This window comes from Camelus ferus, chromosome 2 (assembly GCF_009834535.1).
Source record: "Camelus ferus isolate YT-003-E chromosome 2, BCGSAC_Cfer_1.0, whole genome shotgun sequence".
Taxonomy (NCBI): Eukaryota; Metazoa; Chordata; class Mammalia; order Artiodactyla; family Camelidae; genus Camelus; species Camelus ferus.
In genome coordinates this window covers 91202539-91222212 of record NC_045697.1, presented here as the reverse complement: position 1 = coordinate 91222212, position 19674 = coordinate 91202539, and the positions used below count along the sequence as shown (strand labels likewise).

The 19674-nt window shown below is 37.3% G+C and overlaps 1 protein-coding gene across 1 annotated transcript in view; it reads right to left on the bottom strand.

Annotated features, from left to right (window-relative positions):
• JADE1 (jade family PHD finger 1) overlaps positions 1-19674 on the bottom strand; it is a 206866-nt gene that overhangs the window by 169766 nt on the left and 17426 nt on the right. Inside the window, exon 2 of the mRNA XM_032463341.1 lies at positions 7137-7184. The gene's annotated coding sequence lies outside the window, so the exon portion shown is untranslated. The remainder of the gene's footprint in view (positions 1-7136; positions 7185-19674) is intronic.

Here is a 19674-nt window from a genome sequence, read left to right as displayed (position 1 = left end):
AACTTCTTATGGGAAGGCCTCAGGCCTTTGCCAGAAGGGTCCTCTGAAGGCACCCAGGCCTTTTGTTTCTCTGTAGAACAAAAAAGAGTTCTGAAGGGAGAACTATACTCCACACTAAATGTGCTCCTAATAGTTTAAGTCAGAGTATAAAAATCTTCCTCAGTAATTCTATTTCCTGCCAACTCCCCAGTACAACTTGCAAAATTGTAGTGAAAGAAACATTTTGTAACAGGGAAGAACAAATCTGACTCCATATTAAATCTGTTCCTTTAGCTCTAACCCTGTGCTCTGTATCCTGTGCTTAGTCCTGCTGGTTCTGCTCCTCTTGTAAAAGAATGTTGCCTATAGCCTGAAATACACAGGACAGACCATTCTCCAGGCTCTGACCTTTAAAGGTATAACACTTTTCCATTCATATAGACATAAGAAGTTGCAGAACAGAAAATAACATTCATCTTTTTGGAGGTTTAGAGGAACATCCTGACCTGACCTAGGTGGACAGCTGCAAGAACAAAGAATTTCGACACCAAGAAGTTTGCAACAACCAACCACACCCCTCCCTACTTTTTAGTATAAAATGAGCCTGAATTCTGACTTGGGGAAGATGGTTCTCCAGGACATTAGTTTCCCATCTTCTCTGTCTGCCTACTTTCCAAATAGGGTCGTTACTCTTTGCCCTAATACCTCATCTCCCGATTTATTGGCTTGTCGTGCGGCGAGCAGAATGAGTTTGGATTCTGTAACAATTTCTCTAAATTCACTACTGAGACTTAAAGTTCTCACAGGATCTTAGACCAAACATAAGCTCTTTCCTTAAGAACCACAACATGCATATGGCCATTTAAGCATAAATCTATTGACATCACCACTGAAAACAAATTATGTCTGCGTGGTAGAATATATTAGATGAGTTTCAGGGTCTTCCTACATTAGCAGCTTAGATTTGAGGCAGCATTTTATCTTCACATACTGGTATATTTGTCCCTACTATGTTTCTTGACCAACTGAAAGCCCTTGATTCCCTGGGAAATATTTAATGGGTAATGAGAATCACTTGAGTGACATGTCCTATTTGACTAAGTAGCCCAGCCATGTCTTTGCTATTGATATAAATGTTTCCATATTACATTTACATCATTTATATCCATTGTAAAAAAATATATTTCAACAGGGCAAACATAATGTGGTAGGAAGGCAACCCTGGGGTGTTATAAATATCAAATAAGTCATAACTATAATGATAATATTGGAATGTATCTTTAGAAGAGAGAGGCTGAGTTTATCAAGAGGTCTCAAGTGAACAATAAAGACCTCCTTATCAAGTCCAGATAAATTTCAGATTTTCGATAATCTTGTTAAACACTCTATGGTTCCTTATTTGTAATGCCATCCCTTAGTTTTAAAACTGCTCACTGCCTTTATAGTTGCTGCTTTTTGTGGCTTTTCCATATCTGATGATCTCTAGTAAAACACTAGTCTGGTGTTAAAGATTTCCACTTCTCCCTTCCCCAATCCCTTTCCCATCTCCCTTCTCCCCATCATCTTCTAACTTCTACATCTAATAGTAGGACAAGGACACAAAGAAGGAAAATAAAATGCAAATAAGAATTTGATGTTTAATAACAGGAGACAGAGAAGTGTAGCACCCACTTGAGCCTTCTTCTGTACCTAAACAAATCTCTCTCAGCCTTCACTGTATTAGTCTGCATGGGTTCCCATAACATAGTGCCACAGACTGGGTGGCTCACACAATAGGAACTTATTTTCTTGTGCTTCTGGATGTCAGAAGTCTGAAATCAAGGTGTCAGCAGAGTTGATTTCCTATGAGACCTCTCCTCAGGGCTTGCAGATGGCCATCTTCTCCTTGTGTCTTCACATGATCTCTCCTCTGTGTGTGTGTGTGTACTAATCTCTTCTTAGAAAGACACAAGTCATATTAGATTAGGGCCTATCCTAATGATCTCATTTTAATTTAATTACCTCTTTAAAGGACCTATATCCAAATACAATCACATTCTCAGGTTAGATCTTCAACACATGAATTGAAGGAGACATAATTCAGCCTGTAACAGCCACCCTGCCCCCGCCATCTACCTTTACTAAATTCCACTTCTCTGCCACACTAGCCTCCATGGTGTCAACCATCCACAGCCTTGGTGATCTCTGCCATTATGTTAGCAGCTGATTAAATTCAATTGGGCACTTATGGACACTGTCTTGAGTGGTTTTTAGATGAAAGTCATTTCTCTCTCAACAAGATCCATGAGCACAGTGACAGCTTTTAATCCCTCTCAATGCCTAGAATACAGTCAGCACATTAGTAGATAGGCTTGCAATAAAACAGAAAAGCAAAACAAATCTCAAATGAATTGAAAGAGATAGTGGCATTCTTTTAGTTGCTGTGTTTGTACATTTCATCCCTTTGAGAAGAGAAGCCCCTTAGAGGCAAGATTGTGCCTCTCTGAAAAGAAAACAGAGGAATCAATTCAATTTGGCCAGTGAAAATGAAACTTGGACAATTTTCAAAATCCTCTGCCTTTTGACATGATTTTTAAGTAAAATGATGTGAAAATTTTATAAAAAGGTCAATTCCAATATTTACATATATTTGGCTGAGATTTTGTTTATAGGAACTTAGTTAACTTTGGATAATGATCACTAAACATCAAGTGATCCTTCTCGGTAGAGTAAGTTTAGAACACTGTAGCCCAGATACTGAAAGCCAATCTTGAGAGTAGATACTAGCGAGGTACCATCTACATTTTATTTTACACAGTTCGATCCTCCCATTTATAGAGCTACCTCATACGACCTTCTTAACTTTACAAGCATGGTGGATAAATGTCTTTGCTGTGACCATGACCTTTAGGATGTTATTTGGCTCTTCATTTCTCCATAACTACTGTATCAGGCTCTTTCTGAGCTCACTTTGCTCATGCCTGAGAGTGCGCCTCCCACCAAAGTCTATTCAGTTATAATCATTCATTTGTTGCAAAGATTCAGTCTCAAACGAGAGATGAAATCTATGTTGTTTTTCTGACTCTTTATGGATGTAAGCAAATTATCTACCTTATTAGAAAAAATTATAATTCCTTAGCATAAGAAATAAAAGTCAGACTGAGGAAATTCCAGAATGGCCCAACTCATGAATTATGTTATCTTCCAAGACTGCTCCAAAGAGAAATTAACCCCTATTTTCATGTTGCTGGTTATAAAGAGGGAAATGACAGGAAATTCTGATTTAATGTTCTCTGGACTGTTCATTCTTCAACAACCAGGATAATAATAGTGGTAATTATCAAAAGGAATCTGACATCTGCACAGTACTAGGCCTATGAGATAATACCTATGTTGAGGGAAACTAGGATATTAGGCAGATGAGAGGGTATGTCCAGGAATGCTGTCTAATTGACTCCCATTTATTACCATGGGCCAAGTGCTTTACTTACATTACCTAATTTAGTCCTCATAATGAAGTGGGTATTATTCTCACTGTTTTATGAATGAGGAAACTGGAGCATCAAAGAGTTTTTGTACCTTTCCCAAAGTCATACATAAGTAAAGGAGAAAGGAGTGTCAAAATGTACACTCCCAGACTGTCAAACCCAATTTACCTAAGACTGTATCAAGTTAAAGGCATGAAATTTGGGTAGGAGAAATGTTTCTCCTAAAGTGACAGACTGGGTTTTTTTTTTAAAATCCTCTTTTATGTATTTCCCTGGTCCAACCCCTTCAAGTTTCCATCTTCTAAGAGGAAATGGACCTGCCAGAACAACTGAAGGCTTTACCTAAGAGTTTTCACATTGTATTAAATGAGAGAGTCTCCAAACTGCCTAAAAGACAATTACTTATGTAGGAAATAATTATATTGTGTTTTGGCATGAGGACATTTCTCTCCGCAAAATATATAGGAACAACCACCACTTACAGCTGAAAATAGAAGGGGTGTCTCTTGCTTTCCAATGACTGCAAAACACATTCCCAGCAACTTCGTTTCAGAAAATAATGTTCTTATTTAATGCTCCTTTGGAATTCTCCCTTAGCCTGAAAGTTACCAGTGACCTGCCATCAACAGTCACAATCGGCGATGCCAACAACTGTTCTAGTCTCCGCCGACCCACACAACAACCCAGCCACAGGAGCAAGGGCAAGCAAAAACAACACAGTAGCTCCCTCAGTGAAAAATTACTAGTGAGGCGCAAGCTTTCATGCACAGGGTTTCTAGAGAGATTTCAGCCAGACCTCGTAGCAACCCCTCCCCCCAACCCCAACCAGCAGAGCCTCTTGTTGATTCCCACCTTCAGCAAAAAATCCTTTAGGGCAGCAAGCGCAGCAGGAAACCTGTCATTAACAACCACCAGAGTGTCACATCAGCGATTCTCAGGAGTGTCGGCTCCACTATTTAACTCAGCTATTTACCTCACTGGGAGAGCTTTGTTTGATTGTCAGAAAATAGAGCATGTACATTTGTCGGTCATAAACACACAAACAAGCTCTCCAGAGCACAAATAAACAAAATGATCATGCACGTTGGTAAATATGTTTGCATTATTTAACCAAACCAGATGAAGCATGTGAATAACCCTGCATATCAAGTACCATCGAGTAACTTGCTTGTAATCTGCCTTGTACAATACAGCCGTTGCCACTCATTTCACTCACCCAATTCAGACCCTGGAAATGTACTATTTTTAGACCGGCTTTGTACACCACTATTTACAAAGAGCACTGTTAAATCCTTTGAATAGCAGCCAAGAAGTTGGGTGAGAACCTAGAAACCTGCCACACAGATCAGCATCCTAATCAACTCTGGGACAGTCAGAGCTAAAGATCTGCCTTTGTTTCCTTTTCCTCTTTCCCTTTGTCTCGACGGGAATATCAATGTAAAAAGGCAAGGGGATAAAGGGGTGGGCCTTATCTGTTCTTGTTCAAATGGGTTGCCTGACTCAGATAGCAGCCCATTTGTCAACATCTTTCGTGATTTAAGCTGCTCTTTGTCAAAACCACTTTTGGAAAAGATTTGACCATTTATTTACTTGGGAGCCAATGTGACGGCAGCAGGTGCGTCATGGAAAACTCAGACGTGGGTGCTTCACAGCGGCTGGGATTCCGTCACGTGACGGCCCACTGCTCCCGGCCAATTCACTGCTGGCAAGCTGGCCAAGTGGCCACACAGGAAGGGGAGACAGAGAAGAAAATAGTAGGCAGAGAGTTGGCGTGAGGCAGGTGGTGGATGAAGCAATCGCAAACAGAAAGGACTGAAACACCAGGGAGGAGATGCAGGGCCTCGTATCATTTTGCAGCCAGCAAAAAACCTGAGGGAACTAAGTTTGGCTCTCTTTTGACAGCTTGAGAAAAGCTGAGAACGGAAGCAATGACTGGGCTAATTCTGGACAAAATTTTTAAAAATGATATTTGAGAGAAATCCACATCTTTGCTTCAAATCTTAGCTTTTGTGTAAATTGCTCATTTTCCAAATTCTTTATTTATTTTTTCAGGTGACTCGATTTGCATTTTGTGTAGTGGATGGGATCCTCTAAGACATCCTTGGTTATCTAAGAGGTGAAGAGTCTGCTCAGCTTCCCCCTGGTGTCATTTTGTTCCTTGATTTAGCCTGGATTGGCTGGTGAAATCAGTACAGCCAGAAAGTGGCCAGGCAGTGATATCCTGTCCTACCCCCACCCCTGCACCTGTTCTCAGAGGTCCTCATGAAAGTGCTCCTTTCCTTTACAGAACTAATCAGAGGAGGAATAGACAGGAGGATTTTGAGTACTCTGGATCAAAAAGTGGTCTCTGAATTTGAGGCATTTTATTATTTTATTATTTCAGGTTCAATAGGGTTTTTATGTTCATTATAATAGAGGCATCTGGTGGGAAAGCAGTATGCCGAGATGATTAATAACAGTAACAACAAAAGCAACTTAGTTTTGAGCCCATATGGGCCAGGCACTGTTCTAAACACTTTATACAATTTGTCTGTCCTTACCAACAGCTCTGCAAGCCAAGTGCCATTTTCCCCGTTGTGGAGAAGTACTGAGAAGCAGAAGGTCACTTGGCCAAGGTCACCAGCAAGTCAATGACAGATCTGAAATTCAAACCTAGATTTGTGAGGTTCTTTTTGTGACACCAGGCAACATCATTTGTAAGTGTGAACCCATTCTGAGCATCAAAAAGCACCGGGCTTTACTTTGATGGCTCTCAATTCCATATTGAGCTGTTATCTTAACAGGCTCAACATGTTTATTTATCTGGGACTTTTACAGAACAGTAATAGGATTGTTATTTGAGTTTTCACTGATAGAACTAGACTTGTCTACTGCTACTTTAGATTCCTTCTTATCTCCTGAGGATTCCATTGGACCTGATTCCCTTTTCCGGACGTGGTATGGAGAACATGGCCTATAGTAACAATGCATAAGTGTATCTTGGCTCCTGGGGGGAGGGATAAATTAGGAGTTTGGGATTAGCAAATACACCCTACTATATGTAAAACAGATACACAACAAGGAGCCACTGTAGAGCACAGGGAACTATATTCAATATCTTGTAATAACCTATAATGGAAAAGAATCTGAAAAAGAACATATATGTATACATATATATAAACTGAATCACTTTTCTGTACACCTGAAGCTGACACAACATTGTAAATGAACTATACTTTAATAATAAAAAAGAATATCCTGGCTTCCTTTATAGATGCATAGATAGATGAGGAAAGAATTTTTTTCCCTACCCCTGAGCATGTAGGCAACACCACTATATGGCAGGCTTGCATGCACACAAAGCTGGACTTAAATCAGTCATTGGACAAGGCCTGGGCAAGAGTTGGTGCTAAATAGGAAAGGGGACAAAGGTCATGAAGAGGTGCAAAGTAAACAGGAAGAGGTATTGGTAAACTTTTCATGTACAATAATACAGCTGTCATAGAGAAAATCTGCTCAATAGATTACTCTCACTTCCCTCCTGTATATCCATTACCTTGGCTGATCACCATCACCCAATAAGGGAAACAGGAGGAGATAAGAACTATAGGTCTTAACATAGATTCTAGAAAATGAAACTGCCTTTCATAGCTCTAAATCCAAAGCTTTTAGCCTCAATGTAGATCGAAGGTACATCATACTCTTTATTACCTGGGTTTTTTCACTTGCTTGTATCACCATGTTCTGTTTCTGTTTTGCCTGAAAAGAAAATGAAATAGAATTACCTCCTACACTCATACTGCTATTGACATTAAATTTCATCTTCTTTTATTATGATCAGCAAAGTTATTCATAACATTGGAATTTGTTTTTTGCCTTTAAAGTTATAGCTACTGCTGTTGTTGGAATAATTAGTGTTGCTTTGGCACTCTGTTCCACCTAAACTCATGGCATTTGTGTACTATTTACCTTTCAGAAAAGCTATTTTACATGAAGAAAAAGAAAAAGGGAGTACAGACTTCCAACAGCACACATCTTTTCTGTTCTATCCTTGGCTCTGAAAGAGGATGCGTGAAGCAGAATTTCAGGCTGTAATTAATGCATCTCTTCATAAGATAAGAGGTTCTTTTATCTGTAAGAAATTGCTGCACTAATTCTCCACAAGAATCAGAATGCTCCAGTTAATGCTCTTTCTACTAGAGGAATTCACCTTTTCTACTCTAAATATCCGTAGTCAAATTTTTTCTTTCTTTCTTTCTTTCTTTTTTTTTAAAACTGGAGATGAGTAAACATGCAATGATATTATTTTATAGGGCTGAGTCTAAAAACCTTAAATATTAACAATATATTCAGATAAATTCTGAATAGGGGTTACATAAAGAATTTCCAAATAATATTCACTCTATAGGAATGTACTTGTAAGCACAGACCTTAATTGGATGCAATTTACATCCAGCCCCTTTGATGGGGTTGGTAAACAAATTGGGAGATGCATCCTTATTTGATATAGTAAGAAAAAGAGCTATAGTTCCTTATCATGACCTAAAGTACTGTCCAAAGAAGGAAGAAGCCTCTATTGTTTCCATCTTGATTTAAGTATCTCCTTGTAGAATGCATATTGTGATTCAGAAACAATACTTCATACATGTTTTGTGTGTGGGCTTGGAATAATTGGTAATGCATTGGCACTGGGTTCCACCTTAACTCATGCCATTTGTACACTATTTAACTTTAAAAAAAAAAAAAAAACTATTTTCCAAGAAGAAAAGAATAGGAGTACAGCAAATGTCTAGAAATTAGAGGCTATAAGGTTCTTCCCTAAGTTCCTGTCAAAGAAGACCCCACTGTAAGGCAGTATGGCTCGTATCACGCTGCTGCTTCATTAGCCCCTCCATTTCTGCATCCATACATAACCAGATAACCACTTTTTCCTTTCCATTGTGACACCTTGTGAGTTGGTGTAAAACGGGATAAATTGTCATTGGGCACAAAGGTCAAGAGGCTTAGTCAAAGCAGGAAATTAGGTTTGACTGAAAAATGTGCATAGATTTTCAAGGTATGATTACTCCAAGTACAAATAAGTGGGAAGTTTGAGCCACAAACTAATTGAGCCACAAGGTAATTGTTATTTAGGGTATAGCAACAATTCCTATTTAAGTGAAGATATATTTGTTAACACAGAAAAAATAGAAGACAATAATAAAGAGAGTGCAGGATAGCGTTTGTGTCTGTCCAGTGTTCACTTTTCCTTTGCACGTCTATCTGTGCTTGTGTGTGTGCGCGCACACACACACACACACAGGATCCTCAACTAGAGAAGAGTTCTTTCTTGTATGTTCACAAAGAGATGAGAATTTTATCCTCAGAACCTCTTGAGGATGAGAAACTTTTCTTGGCAGACTATCAACTGATTCTGAGTGAACAAATCTGACAGAGCCCTTTCCCTTGGTTCTTTTTGTTCATATTGTTCCCCCTCACACAAGGAGGGCTGCTAGGGAGGGTAAGAGGACCCTCAAATGAGATGAAGGTGAATTTTCCTGGACTCGCTGCCAAGCAGTGCTAAGCTTCAGTTAACCTGTTACCTCTCTTCCTTGCCTCTGGCCCTCAGTTTTCCTTTTGTATCCTGAAAATAGCATTGACATTAAATTGGGTCACTGGAAAAAAATCAGTGACCAACTCTAGCTTATAATTTTGCTCCCCAAGAAAACGTTTGGTAAATATCCCTTACCTAGAGTGTACACTATACAAGGTGAATCTATTCACCTTAGGAAAAGATGTTGTTCATTTTAGACTTGAATTTCCACAATCAGAAAATTTGCCTAATGCCATTTTAATGTGCTATGCATCACAGAAAGATTTTTAAATCAATATAAGTAGATATATACCCAAAAGAAGTCCTTACAATATACAACAGGGGACATATACAAGAATGTTCATAGTAACACTATTCAAAGCAGACTAAACTCTCTGGAAATAGGCTAAATGACCATTGACAGGAAAGCAAAGTGTGGCACAGTCATGTAGGGAATACTCTAAAGCAGTAAAAATGAATGGACTACAGCTACATACAAAAATATGGATTAATCTTAGCGAGTCCTAAGATTATTTATAGCCCCTTTAAAGTAAAAAAGTAACTAGAAAACTCATTTAGTAGGTATATGTATACATACAGTGATAAAATACTATACAAGTGCAAAAAATAGTGCTTATATTAGGTGTGGTGAGTCAGGGAGACGGAATGGAAGAGCAGTGCATAGGTAGATTATTGTCAATGTTTCAAATACGAAATGTTAGGTCTTGTTTGCTTATTATATTATTAAATATTAATAATCAAATAAGTAAAAGGAAGATGCATGGGAGGAAAATCAACATGAGATATAAAGTATTGGCAGAATATATGGTGATGTTTACATACAAATGCAGCAGGATGCAGAGTTTTGTGCAAAATAAAATAACAGAAGACAACTCATCACAAGAGGCGCATACTACAGGATCTGGATCTGGCCACTTCTGATTGTCCTCACATCTGATCTCTTCTTCCCCAACTCCCTTCTAGTTTGAATTCCTAAGAGTGGAGATTCCCTGTGACTTTATCATTGTTTCTCTTCTCTTGTCCCTACACAATCTCTCCTTGAATAGCACATCCACTTCCGTGTCTCCGATTGCCTTTCAGACAACTCCCCAGCTCTACCCATCTAACAATGATTTCCCACCAGCAGCATAATCCCAAGTGTTCACAGAGTATCTCTCCTTGGATTCTAGCCATTTTCTCAAAGTCAACCACTGGGCTGACCATGAACTAATTATATTAACTCTCTGGTGTTAGTTTCCTCATCTCTGAAATGAGGGGTCTGTGGATATAATATCTGAGGTCCTTAACCATCTCTAAATTTCTATGAATTTATGAATTATTGACTCTTCTTCACATTCATTGTTTATCCAGGATGTCATCATTATTCCAGGTATAACTTTGACATATTTCTAGTTTTGTTTGCCTATACTCAATCAGACCAAATTTTATCTTTTTATTTTTTTGGAATGTCTCAAATTTACCCCATGTTTTCCATTCTCCTGTTTACCTTAGTTCTGAACCTAATCAGTTTATACCTGGATTACTTTACATACATTTGAACAGATTTTCCTGTTTCCCATTCCCTTCTTTTTTCAAGCCCTCTCACACATCACTTCCAGATTATTCACAGAAATAGCTTATAAAAACTATGTCAGGCCACCTTATGAACCCATGATTCTATATTACCTAGTAAGCAATCCCCATACCCCTAACAAGTTTAAGATCCTCCATAATTTCATATGACCATCTACCCAGCTTTCTCTCTTACACTTACACTCAGCACTTATACTGCAGTGAAGTTAGCATTATTAATGTCACACAAACATATACAATAATTTCTGCCTCTGAACCTTTATTTATGCTAATTCCTCAAGCCAAAATGTTCTCTCCTCTTCTTTTTTTTTCCAAACAAAGATGCCCTCTTTTCAAGGACCAACTAAAATTTCAGCTATTTACAGCTTTCTCCAACATCTCAAATCTCTGGTGAACTTTCTCTTTTCACCCAAATGCCACAGCAATTAAAACTTGATTATGAATGATTGATTATTTTCTCTTTAATTTCTCAAGTTACTGGATTTTTAAAACCCTTTTGTGGGGTTGGTATTTCTTTTTTTTTTTTTTTAATTTTTTGGGGGACAATTAGGTTTCTTTATTTTTATTTCTTTATTTTTTAACAGAGGTATTGGGAATTGAACCCAGGACCATGCACAAGCTAAGCACTCACTCTACCACTGAGCTATACCCTCCCCACCAAGTTACTGAATTTAAAAAAAAAATCCTCCTACTAAATTACAATATTCTAAAGGCAGGAACTATATCTATAACCTTTCTTATAGTCCCCATAGTATTCATTCAGTAAATATTAATCTCTAAACTAATAATGTGTACATCCTAAAAAAAATTAGTACCTATGAGAATATGTTCAATTTAACCTTTATTGAGCACTTATTTGTATAAGGCACTGTGATGGACACAAGGGCCTTACAAAACTGAATATATAATTCTTCTCATCAAGAAGTTCAGAATCTGTTGAACTGGAGTAATACATTCTTCTACATTCAAATTTTTAGACTTAAATCTGGCCTCTCTCTAGAGAAACAGATGAGTTATATCTAACTACTTTTAAGATCTCTAATTGGAGGTTTCACAGGTACTCATCTCAAATTTAACTTGTATATTATTTCTTTCTACACCTGTGTCTCCCAATACAATCCTATAAATTTGTGTGTTATGTAATTTAAAAGCTATGTTATTAGCCCTATTTAAATTAAAAAGTGTTATACTGTCCTGGGTGTTCTTCCTTTTATCATTTAATTCCTAACGATACTTCATTCCTTAAAAAATATTTTGTTTGATGTTAATATAGAGACTACAGCTGTTTAGGATTTGCCTATTCCATTTTTAGTCCTTTTACTTCAAATTATGCTCTTGAGTGTTAGATAGTCCTCTTATATAGAATGTAAAGGTGATTTTTTTCCTCAATCCACTTGAGAATCCTGATCTTTTAACTGGAGCATTTAGTCCTCTTGTATGTATTATGATTTCTGATATATTTAGAGTTATTTCTTTTTCTTATTTTGGATCTTCCTGCCTTTTTGTTGTTGTTGTTGTTAAAAAATTCTTTCTGGCCTTCTTTTGGATAAATCACAGTTTTTTCCTACTTCCCATCAGTAATGTTTTGGACAGTATATGCCATACAACTATTCTCTTAGTTTTAAATTTTAAAAATATTTATACTCAAATTAAAATTAATCAACTGCTCTACCTATTTTTAAACACTATTAAGATCCCTCTAACTTTGATCATCCGTCCTTCATTTTACATGTAATTGGTGCCCAAATTTTAATTTTCTTTTTATTAACCTGAAATTAGACACAGTAATTTAGTGATTTATTCAATTATATATTTAATTGTTACATATTTAACAATTTGTTCGCTCATCATTCTTTCTTGCACTTAAATCTTCTGGGTAAAATTTTTCTCTTCCTGAAGTACATCCCTTAGAAATTTTTTTTTTTTTTTAGATTTATTTTATTTTATTTTATTGAAGTATAGTCAGTTTATAATGCGTCAATTTCTGGTGTACAGCATAATGTGTCAGTCATACACATACATACATATATTCCTTTTCATATTCTTTTTTATTATAGGTTACTACAAGATATTGAATATAGTCCCCTGTGTTGTACAGTAGAAACTTGTTCCGGTTTTGTGAGGATTTCCTTCTATTTCTGATTGTAAGAGATATTCTGTTAAAGTTTAGTAGGTATTCTGTGTGATTTGTTCTGTATGTAGATGTAGTTTTTGCTGTATTCATGGAAGAGGGTGAGTACTGTGTCCTTCTACTCTGCCATCTTGGTAATCTCTAGAAATACTTTGTCATTAAGAGTTGATTGTATACATGTGTGTATATACATATGTATGTGTGTTGGTTATTTATATGTCCAGAAATGTTCCTTCTATTCCTCGTGTTCTTTAATGATTATCAGGGTAAGACTTTATAGTTGGCAGTTATTTTCTCTTAGCATTTTGAAAATATTATTTTATTGTCTTTTGGCTTCTATCGTTGCTAGCAGTATAATTAATATTTAAAGATAAAGCCTTTTTTCTCTGGTTACTTTTAATATCTTTTCTCTCTTTTAGTTTTCTTTTCTTGTAATTTCCGCACAATGTGTCTAGCTGTGTATTTCTTTCCATTTGGATCCCTTGTGCCTTCAGAATCTGACAATTCGTAACTTTAACCTATTCTGGAAAATTCTCAGCCATTATTTCTTTCATTATTATGTCTCCCTGATTCTCTCTACTCTCTCTTTTTGGTATTCCAAATAATTCTTCTCATTCCTCCATATCTTTTACTCTTTTACATATCTTTTTGCTATCTTCAAATCTACTAATTTTCCTTTTATTGTAACTAATTTTCTACGTAACTAAATTTTTAAATTAAATGACTGTATTTTTTATATTGCTAGAAGTTCTATCTTATTCATTTTCAAAATGTCCTATTTTTCCTCCAAGTATCTTATTCTTTTCTTATGGTTTATACTAATTCTTTTATGTCTGTAACCATTTTAAAATGCTTATTTATAGTCTTAAGTCAGTAGTTCTATTATCTGAAGTTTCTGGGAATTTTAATCTGCTCTTTTATTGTCTCTGTAGATTCTTACTCACAGTGGAGTCCCTCCTCCTCCACATGCGTTTTATAGTTTTTGACTGAGCTCATCTTCAGTAAGGCATTATCTGTAGGAATCTTGCATGGATTCCATTGAAGATATGTCTCTCCAAAGCAGTTTTTCATTTGCTTCTATTGGGCAAATATGTGTTACCACTGGCTTCTTTTTAATGTAGATTTCTAGGCTGAAAGATTCCAAAACCGCTCAGGCAGTGTAAATTCCAAACCAAATCTACATGAGACTTTTTTTTTCCTCTACCCAAAACCTAGGCCAAGACAGGCAAGCTTCCTTATCACCTCACAGTGTCCATAGTTGTTTTTATTTTTGTTTTCTTTTACGTAGGGTGTCACCCTCAATGATCCTGGCTTTCTGCATGGGTCTCTTTTCCATTCCCTGCTTCACTGGCCCTCAAGACTTAACTTTTTGCACCCATGTGGGTTTTCCTAAGTCATACCAAGACCAGAAATCTCCCTTCAAGTTTGCTAGAATTCAGTGTATGCCTAGCATTTTGGTTTTTCTTCCATGTTCATTTTTAGTTCTTGGAGATTTACTTTCCATTATTGCAAGCTCATCTATGCATTTAATGTTATTTTTTAGAAGGATTCTCACATTATGTGATCTGCTATGCTACAATCTGTAATTCAAGCCCACTGTTTTAGATCTGGGGCTTGCCTCTCCACCAGCTCTCATGGACTTGGCATTCAGACTGTCCTTTTCTTTTTCTGAAGCAGCCTTACTCAGGAGTCAAACATTTTTGAATCCCGTTCCCTCTGTTCCTATGCCTGCCCTAACTTTCAGGGATCCTGGCCAGGGCCTGAGCCTCTACCCCTACCTGCTTAGAAGGGAGTTTCGGCCAACAATAGCCTCTTATCTCCTTGTCATATCAACAGTCTCTTGCCTTTTGGTCCATCCTTAACATTACCTCTAGAATGCCATTTTCTGAAATTCAGATCTGAATATGTCACACACACCCCCATGTAAAATCCTCTGTACCAAAATAAAGACTGTTATATTAAAAAAAAAAAAAAAAGGAGGAGGCTATATTATTCAAAAATGTCAGTGTCAAAAGTCAAATAAAGGATGTAGAAATATTCTAGATTGAAGGAGTGAAGGACATGACAACTAAATGCAATACTTTATCTTAGACTGGATCCTGTAATGGAAGGAGAAAAACGCTATTAAAAGATGTTACTGCTTCAGTAGACAAAACTGGCATATGAATTCCAGGTTAGGTAAAAACTATATCAATGTTTAACTTACTAAAGCTGATAACTGTTCTGAAGAGAACCAAAGAGAACATCCCTATTTTTAGGAAGAACACACAGAGGTACTTAGAGAGAAAGAGGACCATAATTCAACTTACTCTCAAGTGGTAAAGGAAAACATATTATGTGTGTGTGTCTGTGTATGTGTACACACACATACATGTATGTATGTCTAATGAGAAGGAGACAGCTCAAATGAAAAGGCAAATGGGACAAATATTAACAATAAATGAATATACATATATGTGTGTTCCTTATACTACTTATACTCACAACTTTTCTGTAAATTTGAAATTATTTACAAATAATTAAAAATAAAACAAAAAGCCCGCCACTGTTTCCCCACTACCTAAGGATGTCCATGAGACCCTTAGCAGCCTGGTGCCTCTCTTACTGCATCTGCTACCATCACCCCTCTCACACCCCAATAAGCAGCCCAGCATTTCCCAATCCCAGACTCAGATCACAGCTCTCTGCCTTCACACATGTAAGTCCCTATGCCTGGGCTTATTATTCAGCTCCTCCCTGCTCAGAAAAATATTTGTTTCCTCAAGCCCCAGCTCAAATTTATCTTTTCTTCCAGGAAGTTCTCTGAAAGATCTTATAGAAAGATTTTAAGCAAAATTAAGATGTTCAGAAAGCTAGAAAGAAAGAAATAATATACTTTGTTTATAAGAAGAAACATGGAAAATAAAAGATTCTGAGAGAGTCAGCTAATTTCATTTTACAATTCTTTTAACTTCTAAATTTTCTGCATGGTTTAGTGTACGTAGCTTCAAAGTCGTCATGACTCAACATGGAGCTTGTATTTGAAATTTTCTACTATGTTCCAATATGTTATGTTATTACAACATTTTATACATCCTATAAGATGGCATGCTATACCATAATTACTTCTTTGGGTATTGGTTTCACCAATCACAATGTGGGATAGGAACTTATCTTATTTATCTTTTATATCCCCTCTAACATTTGGAAAGATGCCTACGATATAGAGGCCTCTAAATAAATTGAACAGTCATTGTGTAAAGCAGCCTAATTACCAAATTTAATCTTAACACGCATATACACACGCCCCGCAAGTTTAACATTGCTATCATCCTAGCAAATAAATAGCAAACACTTAGCAAAAATGTTTTCACTGTATCTACTCCTTCCCATGGGCAATCTAATAAACAGAATCCACTTTTGTCAGTTCTCACCAGGCAAAACGATGTGTAATGTGTAGGCGATTAAATGGCTATAGGCCTATACACAGTAAAACCTTTTAACAGCAAAATTTACATAGAGTCAAATCTAGTTATGGTCAGAATTTCAAAATCCCACCAGACTCAAAGCAATTTGTAAGTAACAAAATTCCATTTCAAGTCTACTTGTCTCTGGTTTCTGAGACTGTTTTAAAAATACTTCTGTCTGTAGGTAAATCAGTTTTTGAACAAACATCAATATCTGTGGTTAGACCTGCCAGATGCATGGGTGTATTCATCTGCCTCTCTGTTTAGAAATAAGTAATTTTATATCTTGAATTCATAAGGACAGTTATGTTAGCAGATATTTAAATAAGTATCATCCATGTACTAGGTTTTCTGGAGAACAGAGAAAAGAGTGCCTTCTAGGATTTAAATTAAAATTTAAAATCACAGTAAATTTATATTTTTATGGTTGACAAACCATTTGAAAATGATACAACTTTCCCAAATCTAATTTAAATCTTAGCTGAGGATATCCTAGCATATCAGTTGTTTTCTGGAATTTTAACAAATATTGGAAGAGATGGGAAGAGACATTTTCTTTCTTTAAAGGATGAAGTTAAATAACATTAAGAATTTTATTTTTTATAATAATGCTATAGTATTTTGAGTATTACTGTGTTTTATTGCAACATGAAGTCTACAGATTCTGATACTCACTTAGGTGTTGCAGACCACAGTCTTTATAAGTAAAAAGTCTCACTCTTATTTCATTGGATCGCCTCTTCATGTTGCACTTCATAGTGTTTGATTTCTTTTCAGTATAGCTAGTCTTTTCACAAGCTAAAAATTAAAGATATGCTGCAACCAGAGTTCTTGAATTAGAAAGTTCATTGGTTGTATTTGATATAAGATCCTCTGATCTACAATTAGGGACTAATGAAGACATGCTGCTGACTCAAAAAGGTTGAGAAGCTTGTATTTGATGACCCAGAATAAATCCTAACTCCTTGAGTTCTAATAATAAGCCACAACACATTATTTTCTCTCCCTTTCTTTCACTTCACCTTTGCCCCACACATGACATGTAACTCAGAACTAGAGACGTCTTTTCTGGAAAAGAAGAGAATTAGAACAAACATAATTGCTGTCGGCAAACACTTGCAGATCTTGGCTCCAGAGGGCAGAACCCATGGGTGGAATTCATAGGGATAACAATACCAACTCAGTGTAAGAACTTTCCAATATTAACAGCTACCACATGATAGAATGAGCTGCTAAGGGAGAAGCCAACTTCCCATCAGGGTAATTGTTCAAGGAGCAGCAGGTGACCATCTGCAAAGCTGTTGTCAAGGGGATTTCAACACCGGACCAGACACCGGTATAGTAGTCCAAAGTCTAAAACTCTATACTTCTGCAATATTGGAAATTTAATGCTTGACGTATTATTATCATTCGGTCTATTTCCTGCTACTATCAAAGTGTTGCCTGACATTTTATCAGCCCAGGTTAAAGTCACTGAAAATGGTCAGTGCACCTGACCTAAGTGTCACTTTCCTGATCCAGAGAGTGAGAGGATTGATGAAATGATCTCCAGAATTCTGTCTACTTCTAGCCACATTCTGAACCCATAAGGAGAGGGCCATTGTGTATTTACCTCACTAACCCTTTCTGGGTAACATATAAGAAATTTAATAAATTCATGCTGTTTTTCAAAAACACGTATAACCTTTGGGAATCTAGTCATTTTCACTGATTCAATTTTAGTCATTTTGATCGCTTTTGCCAGTGGGAAAGATAATGTCACATAATTAAAATAATAAATAACCTCTCCAATTTGTGTTTGTTACTTTGTGACAAAATCTCCAGCTATATTTTGTTAGAAATAAATTAAAAATAGCACATAACTTGCAGCTCCTACAACTTTTCACAATTTAAAAATTGAGGATGTGCTGCAACCAGAGTTCTTGAACTACAGAGCTCAATGATTATACTCAATATAAGATCCTCTGATCTGCAATCAGAGACTTATGAGGACATGCTGTTGACTTTAAAAGGTTGAGAAGCTTGTATGTAATGACGCAGGGTAAATCCTAACTCCCTGAGTTCTAATAAGCCACAGCACTATATCTATATCTATATATATATCTATATCTATATCTATATCTATATCTATCTATATCTATATCTCTATCCCCAGAGAATGGATCGTTGGCATTCCTAGGAGATGCACGTCTATACCTGAACAGCAAGTGATAGAGTCCAACACCTCCCGTAGAATCCTTAACTCCAATCTGTGGGATTCTTAACACCTAACCTCTGAAATAACTAACACTCCAGAAGGTATTGAAGTTGAAGCCTTTGGGAACAATGCTACACTAAGCTGTACAGGGGCTGAAACTGCAGCTACTGACGCAAGAACATCCCAGGTAGGAGCATGTGCAGAAACTCCTACAGAAACACCTCTGTCTCAGGCCAAATGAGTCAAGCCCCTCGATCACTGGGCCAGTAATCACATGCATGCCTGTTGACTTACTTTTTATCAGTTAATACTACAATATACGTCCATTATAGTCACCAGTCCTCTAGCACAATCCTCCTGCTCTTTGGATGAGCCCTCCACTCCACCTCACTTGTCCAAACCTCCCACGATGCCCTCCATATGCTGCATATTCAGCAAACTCTCCTATATCATCAACCACCTCTCTAAACAGTCTCTTCACTTTCTTGCTTCAACTAAAACCTGGCTTTTGTCTGCAGACGCCACTTCTCCCGTGGACCTCTCAAGTGGTGGTTATTTATGTTCTCACACACCAGGTGGAGGAGGAGTTGGTGTTTCATTGTCCCCCATTTGCCATTTCCAGACCCTTACTCCTTACACTTTGTAACCCTCTCCTCTGAGTCAGTGTCACATCCCCTAATGGCACCTCCTTTCTCCCTCCTAGTAAGTTTCATCTCCAGGCCTCTCATTTACTCTTTGGTGTACTAACAAGGCTCCTGGCAACACCAAATCCAGCCAATGTCTGCAGAAATTTCAAAAGCTAGGGTTGACCCATATGATAATCTAGACTCCAGGCCTTAGTCTCCTCATTTCTAATGACCTTAACTTCCCTTCCTCTCAGCTACCCACTCTTAGGGTCACACCCTGGATTTTGTCATCATCTGCAATTGCACCACCCACCAGGCACTGATTCAAGCAACCTGCTCTCTGACTCCACCAGCCTCTCCTTCAGCTTGTCCTTCCCACTATGATCATTCTGTGTCTGAATTTGGATTTTCAGTCAATTGACCCCCTTCACTTTCAACCAGTCCATCAGCCCTCTTCTTTTATGCCCTAGTTTCTTGCCCAGCTAAAACCCATGGCCTGCCTGCCATTTCAATGACAATCTTGTCAGTACCCTGAACTCCCTAGCCCACACCCTTCTGGAAGAATCCTAGCTCTGCATCTACCCTTCTATCTTTCTCTATTTCTGCACCTAAGCTGCTTTTTTGGAGAAAGTTACACAATGAGGATTGGTGTCACTATGAATTCATGATCACCAAACTCAAAAG